Source organism: Capra hircus, chromosome 12, assembly GCF_001704415.2.
Source record: "Capra hircus breed San Clemente chromosome 12, ASM170441v1, whole genome shotgun sequence".
Lineage (NCBI taxonomy): Eukaryota > Metazoa > Chordata > Mammalia > Artiodactyla > Bovidae > Capra > Capra hircus.
This window is the reverse complement of record NC_030819.1, coordinates 48,201,691-48,211,620: the sequence shown is the minus strand read 5'-3', so window position 1 is coordinate 48,211,620 and position 9,930 is coordinate 48,201,691. Positions and strand designations below refer to the sequence as shown.

Genomic DNA, 9,930 nt, shown 5'->3' with positions numbered 1-9,930 from the left:
TAAGCATTAGTAATTTCATAGCAAAAATGGTGATTCAAATAGTGGCACCCCATTCATACTGCTGTTGTAAGTATGATGCTTTTGTCATAACAAATGAAAAATATTTAGCCTAATTCCTAGCACCTGATAAGAACTATTTCATTATCAATAATGTCTCTGGGACCTTCTCTGTCAGTCAAAATTCTAATCATGATATTCTAACTCTAATTATGAAAATTGGACTAAAGCACTTAAGTTCTCTCAAAGAAAGAAGGTTTAAAGATGAGTCAAGTTACACTGTAGTCTCTTTCATCACAGAGCAGTGCCTTTGCATTTTCCTCAGCTGGTTGAATGTAACTTAATGCTTTACATGCAATAAGTACAAAATCATTTCTTGTAAGATGAATGAACATTTTCACATGAAAGCCAACCCAGGTTACAAAGAATTATGATTAATAGGATATGCTTTGAATAATAGATTATCTGAAGCAAAACACAATACAATAAAACAATGAAAGGAAGGTCATTTTATTGAGAATTGTGAATTAAGAGAGTAATGAACTAACATTAGTGAAAAAATACACAGTGCAACTCAGATTTTTATCCTCTATTAAAAGTATGACTGAAAAAAAAGTTTTCTCCAAGTTTTAAAATTGTAGACAGAAAATAAAACAAGCTGACCAACAATCTTGGTAAAATGTATAAAATATGCTCTTTATTCAAATAACAATTTGCAAACTGAAACATATTGATAGATTTTATAACTCTAAATAAAATGCAGAGTGATTAGAAAAAATTATAAGAATTCCTTGAAACTCTTTTCATGGAGTTTTTTTTGTCTTAATATCTCATAGCCAACAATTGAGATAACTGTTCTCCTTGATTTCAATTATTTCACCCAAACCATTTCTCCAGCTCCATTCTGTAAAACCGTGTGCTTAAAAGGTTACCCTTTATTTAAAGATCTGTTTTCTCTTCCTCTCTCCAATGCAGGAATTCACAGATCTACTGATCCCTTTGTAATCTTCACATGGGAGATTTAAGAATACCTTATTCATTATTCTTCTCTTCCACTATTCCTGTGACATCAATGTCTTCAACTTCAATGAGGAGGATTCATCCAAGAGTTTATATTTTTCATTTCCAGCTTTTCCTATATACAATCTCAACCACTCACCCTCAATTACAAACCACAGAGCCCATGATCTCTAGTAACAATACCACTTAGGATTCTAGGATTCAAGTATTTCACATGATCAGAGGAGCCTGGAAGGCTGCAGTCCATTGAGCTGCAAAGAGTTGGACATGACTGAGCAACTAAAAGCATGCACACACACTCGCTGAGAACCATCACTCAGTACTCAAGTTCATGTACTTTGGATTTTCAATGTTACAAAACTTTGAATTCATCAATATCTAATCCATCAAGCCTGTCATTTCATTCACCTAATATATCAGTTCAATTAGCTTAACCTTTTATAACATAGATTCTATGTTTCATGATAATTTTCATAAGTGTACTGCAAATGTACTTAGTTCCTTACTCTTCTACATCTTAATTTATCTGTGACTGAAAATATTCCAACACTCAAACTCAAATATTTTTCTTTATCAAGCATTTTTATCTATCTTTTACAGTGTCTAATTTTTTTTTTTTTTTAATGATTGCTGAAACTCAAAACTTAGCTAAGTTTTCTTAGGACAAAAAAAATCAAATCATATAAAGAGATGGCTAGATAACCATTAACTGTATGAACATAAAAAACTAGCAGAAACAAGCCCTTATATATATATATATTTTTTTTCTGTCAAGTATGACTCTTCTACCATATTTGACTCTTCTGTCATTCCTGCTCTTCTCCAAACTACTCTCTTCAAAACACCAAAACATGAGGTCATGCCACTTATCTGTCCAATATTTCTCATTGATTTAGACTAAAATATACAATGGGACTGATTCTTGTCTGGCCTACTTTTGCTTCTCTACTGTCACTTTACTCTCTCCATGGCTCACTATTTTCTAGAATCAGTAGTTCTCTGATTGACTCTAGTATATGCTATGTTCTTTCCCATTTCAGATACTTTATGTCTGATTTTCTCTATACCTTTTAGGGTAGCCAACTCTTTTCATTCCTTCAGGTCATAATTTAGGTTATCTCTACCAGAAGTTATTCTTTAACTACTATCATCTTATTTTGCACTTAACTCAATATTATCTTTGAATATCTCCTATTTAAAAAGAATGATTTTGTCTGTTTGTTTATTACTCCTAAGTCCTACTTAATTGTGAGAATAGAAACTCCATGAGAACAAGAATGATGTCTGCTTTACTTACCAATGTAGGATCAATAACAGCAAGGGATATTAGACTAATATGCGAAACCTGAATGGAAGCAGATACGTATTTCCAGCAAAATGAAAAAATAGTAAAGGGACACAGAAAATCAAATAATGTATTTTCTAGAAACTGAAATTTGTGTGTGTGTGTATATATATATATATATATATATACGTGTGTGTGTGTGTGTGTGTGTGTGTGTGTGTGTAAAACAACTTAAATGGGGATCCCAGTAAGGTCATTTGAATATAAGACATACTATGTATTTTGCCTTAACCAGGATTAACAGGGATTTGGAAGTCTTCACACAAGAATAAACAGAGATCAAAATTTTGATTTTGGAAATATTGTTGATTATAGAGAAAAGTTGGAATTAGGAAAACATAGGTATAAGACTGAGATTGTTATATATATCATTATAGAGATTGTGTGCATATATATACATATATATATATAGTTTGAATCATGCAATAATATCATATATAAATGGTGTGAGAATTGTATGAAAATACACATGAAAAGAAGTGTCTGACTCTTTGCAAGCCATGGACTATACAGCCCATACTATTCTCTAGGCCACAATATTGGAGTGGGTAGCCTTTCCCTTCTCTAGGGGATCTTCCCAACCCAGGGATCAAACCCAGGTTTCCCGCACTGCAGGCAGATTCTTTACCAGCTGAGCCACAAAGGAAGGCCAAGAATACTTGAGTGGGTAGGCTGTCCCTTCTCCAGTGGCTTTTCCCAACTCGGCAATTGAAATGGGGTCTCCTGCATTGCAGGTGGATTCTTTACCAACTGAACTGTCAGGAAAGCCAGTATATTGACATTAACCTTTCACAGTAATTGAAACCATTGAGAAATGGAGTATTTCCTGCCATGTCAGTAAACAAGTATGTCACAGCCATCAGTGATACTATGTCTTAAAATGTGAATTTCTGAGCCCACAGGATGCCCAGTAGGGAGAACAATATCTGCTATCCAGCAGCCATTAAGCTGCAGCCACTCCCTATTTAGCTTGGGAGGATGTGAAAAATGCAGGATAGCTTGAGATATGCAAGCAAGGAATGATTACATTGAACTTAGATTCTTGCATCTTGCCATACATAGAAAGTGCTAAATTCTTTAACTTGAGATATCTGGTTTTCATTTTGTTGCTGTTGATGTGTTTCAGTCACTAAGTTGTGCCTGACTCTGCAACCTCATGGACTGTAGCACACCAGGCTTCTCTGTCCCTCATCAACTTCTGGAGCTTGCTCAAACTCATGTCCACTGAGTCAATGATGTCATCCAACAGTCTGCTCCTCTATCACTCCGTTCTCCTCCTGCTTTCAATCTTTTCCAGAATCAGGGTCTTTTCCAATTAGTCAGGTCTTTGTATCAGATGGCCAAAGTATTGGAGCTTCAGTTTCAGCTTCAGCATCAGTCCTTGAAATGAATATTCAGGGTTAATTTCCTTTAGGATTGATTGTTTGATCTCCTTGTTCTTCAAGGACTCTCAAGAGTCTTCTCCAGCACCACTATGCTAAGGCATCAATTTTTAGATACTCAGCTTTCTTCCCTTGTACCTCAGCTGGCAAATAATCTGTCTGCAATGTGGGAGGCCTAGGTTTGATCCCAGGTTTGGAAGATCCCCTGGAGAAGGAAAAGGCTACCCTCTCCAGTATTCTGGCCAGGAGAATTCCATGGATAGTCCATGGGGTCACAAAGAGTCAAACATAAATGAGTGACTTTCAGTCACTCACTCACTCAGCCTTCTTTACGGTTCAACTCTCACATCCACACATGACTACTGAAAAATCGTAGCTTTAACTAGATGGACTTTTGTTGGCAATGTGATGTCTCTGCTTTTAATACACTGTCTAATTTTGTCCTACATTTTCTTCCAAGGAACAAGTGTCTCTAAATTTTGTGGCTAGAGTCACCATGCATATTGATTTTGGAGCCCAAGAAAATAGTCTGTCACTTTCCCCCCCAAATCTTTGCCATGAAGTGATGGGACAAGATGTCATGATCTTCATATTTTGAATGTTGAGTTTTAAGCCAGCCTTTTCACTCTCTTCTTCCACCTTCATCAGGAGTCTCTTTAGTTTCTCTTCATTTGCTGCCATTAAGTGATATCATCTGCATATCTGAGGTTGTTGATATTTCTCCCGGCAATGTTGATTCCAGTTTGTGAGTCATCCAACTTGACATTTCACATGATATACTCTGCATATAAGTTAAATAAGCAGGATTATAATATACAGCCTTGTTCCACATCTTTTTCTAACTATTGCTTCTTGTTCTGCACAAAGGTTTCATTAATTAACTATAATCTTTTGATGTTTGGACTACTTGTGGTGCAGTGCTCTATATAATCTGACTCTTCCCCATGCCTCCTTGGAGAAGTTATCTCAGGGGTACTTGAAATGCTATCTCTTGGACTTAAAGTCCTAAAAATTCCCACCAAATAAAAATATAACTTTCTGCTTTTAAGTCAACATTTTTGGTGACCATAAAGGGACCCAGAGTAGACTCTTGCCCTCTCTCTGAACTCTATGAAGATCCAGAGCCTTGGTACCAACAGAGGCCTCTTATGCCTCTTATACATCACCTTAGGGAGTCCAGAAGGATTTGAGTGAGTCTCTCCTAGTTCTTGGGTCTCTTATGTTGGTTGATGATCCTGAGTTTCATTCATTTGGGGAATCAGTTATCCTTGAAATTTGTTTTTGAGAAGTGGTATCTGGATTTCTCAGTATAGACATTGGGTGGGTATCCTCAGTTGAAGGACTGGGAAGTTCTGCTCAGTTTAGGAGCTGAGCAGATGTTCCTCAAGTTTAAGGTGCTGGGAAGATTTAGTTTGGATACTTAGTGGTTAGCCTTAGTTTAGAAACTGGGAAGACTTGCCTAGTTAAACACTGAGCAAGTTGGGACTGAGTTATTTGGGGGAAGACTAGCCTGTCATTTTTCCTTGAGTTGGCTACCTTAATAGAGTTTGTCAAAATAAAACTGAAATCTTGAAGAAGGGATTCTCTGCTCCTGACTGGAAATGGGTGTTTCAGGTGTCTGAGAAGCTTGGTAGAGGCAAGCCCTCACATGGTTCAGCTTGTTCCTATAGGGAAACTCACTCATGTAATTAACAAACTACTCAACCAGAAATACACATAAAGATTGACCATGGAAATCTTATAATCCACTGGGAGACCCAAGGCAAGTAATATGGGGCTAAAATAACCCTGGGGCAAAACCAGAGAAGTTAAGCTCTCAAGCAGCACACACTGGCCCACCGCACTGTTGTCACTAGGAATTTTATCTCCACAAACTGATTTCAGGTGGGAAATCAAGGTGTCTAAATAAAATAAATAGGAACAAGAAATTGGCAATATCCCAGCTAAATAAATGTACATACAAAACTTACAACTATTTACTCAATTGGAAATTAAAGGAACTCTCACCCTAAAACTTAAGTGGACTCTTTTATTGCCTGTGCAGTTAAGGCTAAAAGCCAATAAAACCTTAAACAAAGGTCTTCTGGGGCAAACTTCTATTTCTTGGTGTCTTTGAGATGAAAATGTTCTAACTGATCTTCCCAGGACATTTTGTATTTGTGTGTTTTGTTTCTTTATGTTTTTGAAAACTTGGCTCTTGCCATACTATTTTTGGGAGTAAATTCTCTGGATTTAGGTTATATCCTCCCCCGCTCTCTTATGGAGCAATCTTTTGTGTCTTAATGGTTTAAATCTCTATTGATATATGTTTTATTGATAACCAAATGATAAATCCTTTAAAACTGGAGAAACTAATTAGTGACTCTTGAGTGCTCACATTATAAACAGCTGTATTTCAAAAACAAAACAAACAAACAAAAACACCTTCTGTTGTTTAAGAGGACTAAGAAAAACTAGTTTGGGATGCTTCCTTTGTGGTCTTTGCTTCCCCTCAATTGGTCTTGACAGTGTTAGTGTTATTTGCTCAGTCATACCTGGACTCTTTGCTACTCCAAGGACTGTAACCCACTAGACTCCTTGTCCATGGGATTCTCCAAGCAAGTATACTGAGATGGGTTGCCATTTATTTCTCCAGGGGGTCTTCCCAATCCCCAGTGATCAAACCTATGTCTCTTATGTCTCCAGCATTGATAGGTGGGTTCTTTACGACTAGTGCCACCTGCAAAGCCCCTCAATGTGTCTTACAGATGTCAATAAGAGCATTTACTGTTGCTCAGTTGCTAAGTCTGGTCTAACTGTCTGTGACTCCATGAACTGCAGCACTTCAGGCTTCCCCTATCCTTCACTTTCTCCCTGAGTTTGCTCAAACTCACGTCTACTGAATCAGTGATGCCACCCAACCATCAATTTTTCCTCTTGCCCTCAATTTTTCCCATCATCAGGGTCTTTTACAATGAGTCAGCTCTTCCTATTAGGTCTCCAAAGTATTGGAATTTCAGCATCAGTACTTCCAATGAATATTCAGGACTGATTTCCTTTAAGATTGATTGCTCTGATCTCCTTGCTGTCCAAGAGACTCTCAAGAGTCTTCTCCAGAACCACAATTTGAAACCATCAATTCTTAGGCATTCAGCTTTCTTTATGGTTCAACTCTCACATCCATACATGACTACTAGAAAAAAACAGCTTTGACTATATAGACCTTTGTTGACAAAGTGATGTCTCTGCCTTTTAATACACTGTCTAGGTTTATCATAGTTATTCTTACAAGGAGCAAGCATCTTTTAATTTTGTGACTGCAGTCACCATCCACATTGATTTTGGAGCCTGAGAAAATGAAATCTGACACTGTTTCCACATTTCCACCATCTATTTGCTATGATGTGATAGGACTGGACACTGTGATCTTCATTTTTTAAATGTTAAGAGCATTAGAATAACTATAATGTCAACAGGAAAAAACTTGCAAGGTAAGTCTAGTTATAATTTCCAACAAGGTAGAACTTTCTTAAAAGGATTTATCTCAAACAAATACAGAACTCTTTGGATGGCTATCTAGAATGGGATAAATAAAATGGACATTTATGTGATTAAAACAAAATTTGATATTACTACACTACTTCAGGTTAAATAGGCCAAAAGGGACCAGCTACTGGTACCCCATGTTAAAAGCCAAGCAAGTCTTTCAATTTACCCCAGTTTTAAAATATATGTTTAAAGGGGCTAGAAAAATTTACACTGAGATATCTGGCAAGCAATGATTTGGTATAACAGTTAGGCCAAAGGGCCTGTCCTCCTTGGCTCAATGCCATTCTGGGGATCCTAAAGCTTTTTATTTAAAAGTAGATAAAATGGACAGGAAATAGCAGCAGAAATAACATCAAAAATTTTCTAAAACTCCTCCTCTAAGAAAAAAGTGTGTTGATCAGATCCTAAAGAAAGCTAAAGGTATAAAAGTCAATGGGATTTAGATGAAAGTATACAAAATTGGTATATTTAAGTGGACTTCTATAAGATAATTGCATCTCTTCTTTAATTATATTGTAGGGCAGACATGTCTCATTGGGGAATAATTCCCCGGTGTGCTGTCATAGGACAAGGCATATGGATTGCCACAAAGAGAATATTAACACTAATATGAACACACTAAACAATAGAGTTATCTGAGCTATATAAAGTAAATAAAAACTAGAAACTATGTTCTCTGTCTCGCTGTGACTGGCTGAAGAAACACTGTGGCACAGGGACGGTAGCTTTGCAGGGCTACTACAGCACTAGGGTGTCAGTTGGTCCCGCCCAGAACACTTCAGTTCTTCCCTAGAACAATATATTTAATAACTGATTGGTTTGTCCCTTGAATACAAGAAAATAGAAAATGAACAGAGGAAACCTTTACCAAAACCAGTATCTAATTTGGTAAATGCCCTGCTGAAAATATGGAAGAGGAAAAAGGTTTTAAAAGATCTAGAAACACTGATGAGATGGTTGAATTATGCATTCTGCTTCAGAGCAAGAATGCTGGGACAGTGATAGGAAAAGGAGGCAAGAATATTAAGGCTCTCCATACAAACTACAATTGCCAGTGTTTCAGTCCCAGACAGCAGTGACCCCCAGCGCATATTGAGTATCAGTACTGATATTGAAATGACTGGAGAAATTCTGAAGAAAATCATCCCTACCTTGGAAGAAGGCCTGCAGTTGCCATCACCCACTGCAACCAGCCAGCTCCCGCTCGAATCTGATGTAGTGGAATGCTTAAATTGCCAACACTATAAAGGAAGTGACTTTGACTGTGAGATTCATCAGAGCCTGGCAGGAGGAATTATTGGAGTCCAAGGTGATAAAATCAAAGAACTTCGAGAGAACACTTAGACAACAGTCAAGCTTTTCCAGGAATGTTGTCCTCAATCTACTGACAGAGTCGTTCCTATCGGAGGAAAACCTGATAGGTCTGGAGAGTGCATAAAGATCATCTTTGATCTTATATCTGAGTCTCCCATCAAAGGACATGCTCAACCTCATGATTCCAATTTTTATGAGGAAATCTATGACTATGGTGGTTTTACAATGATGTTTGATGACCGCTGTGGACGTCCTGCGGGAGTTCCCATTCCAGGGAAGAGGTGGCTTTGATGGAATGCTGCCTGGTCTGGGTGGGGGTCCTATGCCTCCTTCCAGAAAAAATTATGATGATATGAGACCTCGTCAAGGACCTCCTTCACTCTCTTCTGGAAGAGGTGGTCGGGGTGGTAGTAGAGTTCGGAATTTTCCTCTTTCACCACCACCACTACCTAGAGGAGATATAATGGCCTATTACAGAAGAGGAAGACCTGGAGACCATTACCATGGCATGATTAGTTTCAGTGCTGATGCAACCTGGGACTCTGCAATAGACACATGGAGCCCATCAGAGTGGCAGATGGCTTCTGAACCTCAGGGTGGCTCTGGATGTGATTATTCCTGTGCAGGGGGTCAAGCCTCATATGGTGATCTTGGTGGACCTATTATTACTACACAAGTAACTATTCCCAAAGATTTGGCTGGATCTTACTGGCAAAGGTGGTAAGTGGATTAAACAAATCAGTCATGAGTAAAAAGCTTCTACAAAAATTGAGGAGCCTTTAGAAAGATCCAAAGATCAAATCATTACCATTACAGGAACACAGGACCAGATATAGGATGCACAGTATTGGCTACAGATCAGTGTGAAGCAGTATTCTGGAAAGTTTTTCTAAGACTAGTGAAGAACTGATGGAGAGGGAAATGGCAGCCCACTCCAGTACTCTTGCCTAGAGAATCCTGCGGACCCAGGAGCCTGGTGGGCTGCTGTCTATGGGGTCGCACAGAGCAGACAGACTGAAGCGAGTTAGCAGCAGCAGCAGCAGCGAGGAACTGAAGGAGTCCTGCATCCTTTTTTTTTTTTTTTTTCTTTAATCTGCTTCTGTTTAAAAAGCCAACATTCCTCCGCTTCATAGGTACTATGCATTTGAGATATAGTAAAATTTTTGCTATTCACCAGATGTAATGTTTTAGTTCCTTACAAAACAGGGGTGGGGGTGGGGGAGGGTGTCCAAAAACTAACATTGAAATTTTGAAACAGCAGCAGAGTGCAGTGAATTGTAATGTTTGTTCATTGTTAGTGGTATAAAGAGGTCCCCACCCCGGCCCATATAATTATTGTGAACA

The 9,930-nt window shown here is 38.0% G+C and overlaps 1 pseudogene; it reads left to right on the top strand.

Annotated features, from left to right (window-relative positions):
* On the top strand, nucleotides 7,190-9,654 carry LOC102172913 (annotated as a pseudogene).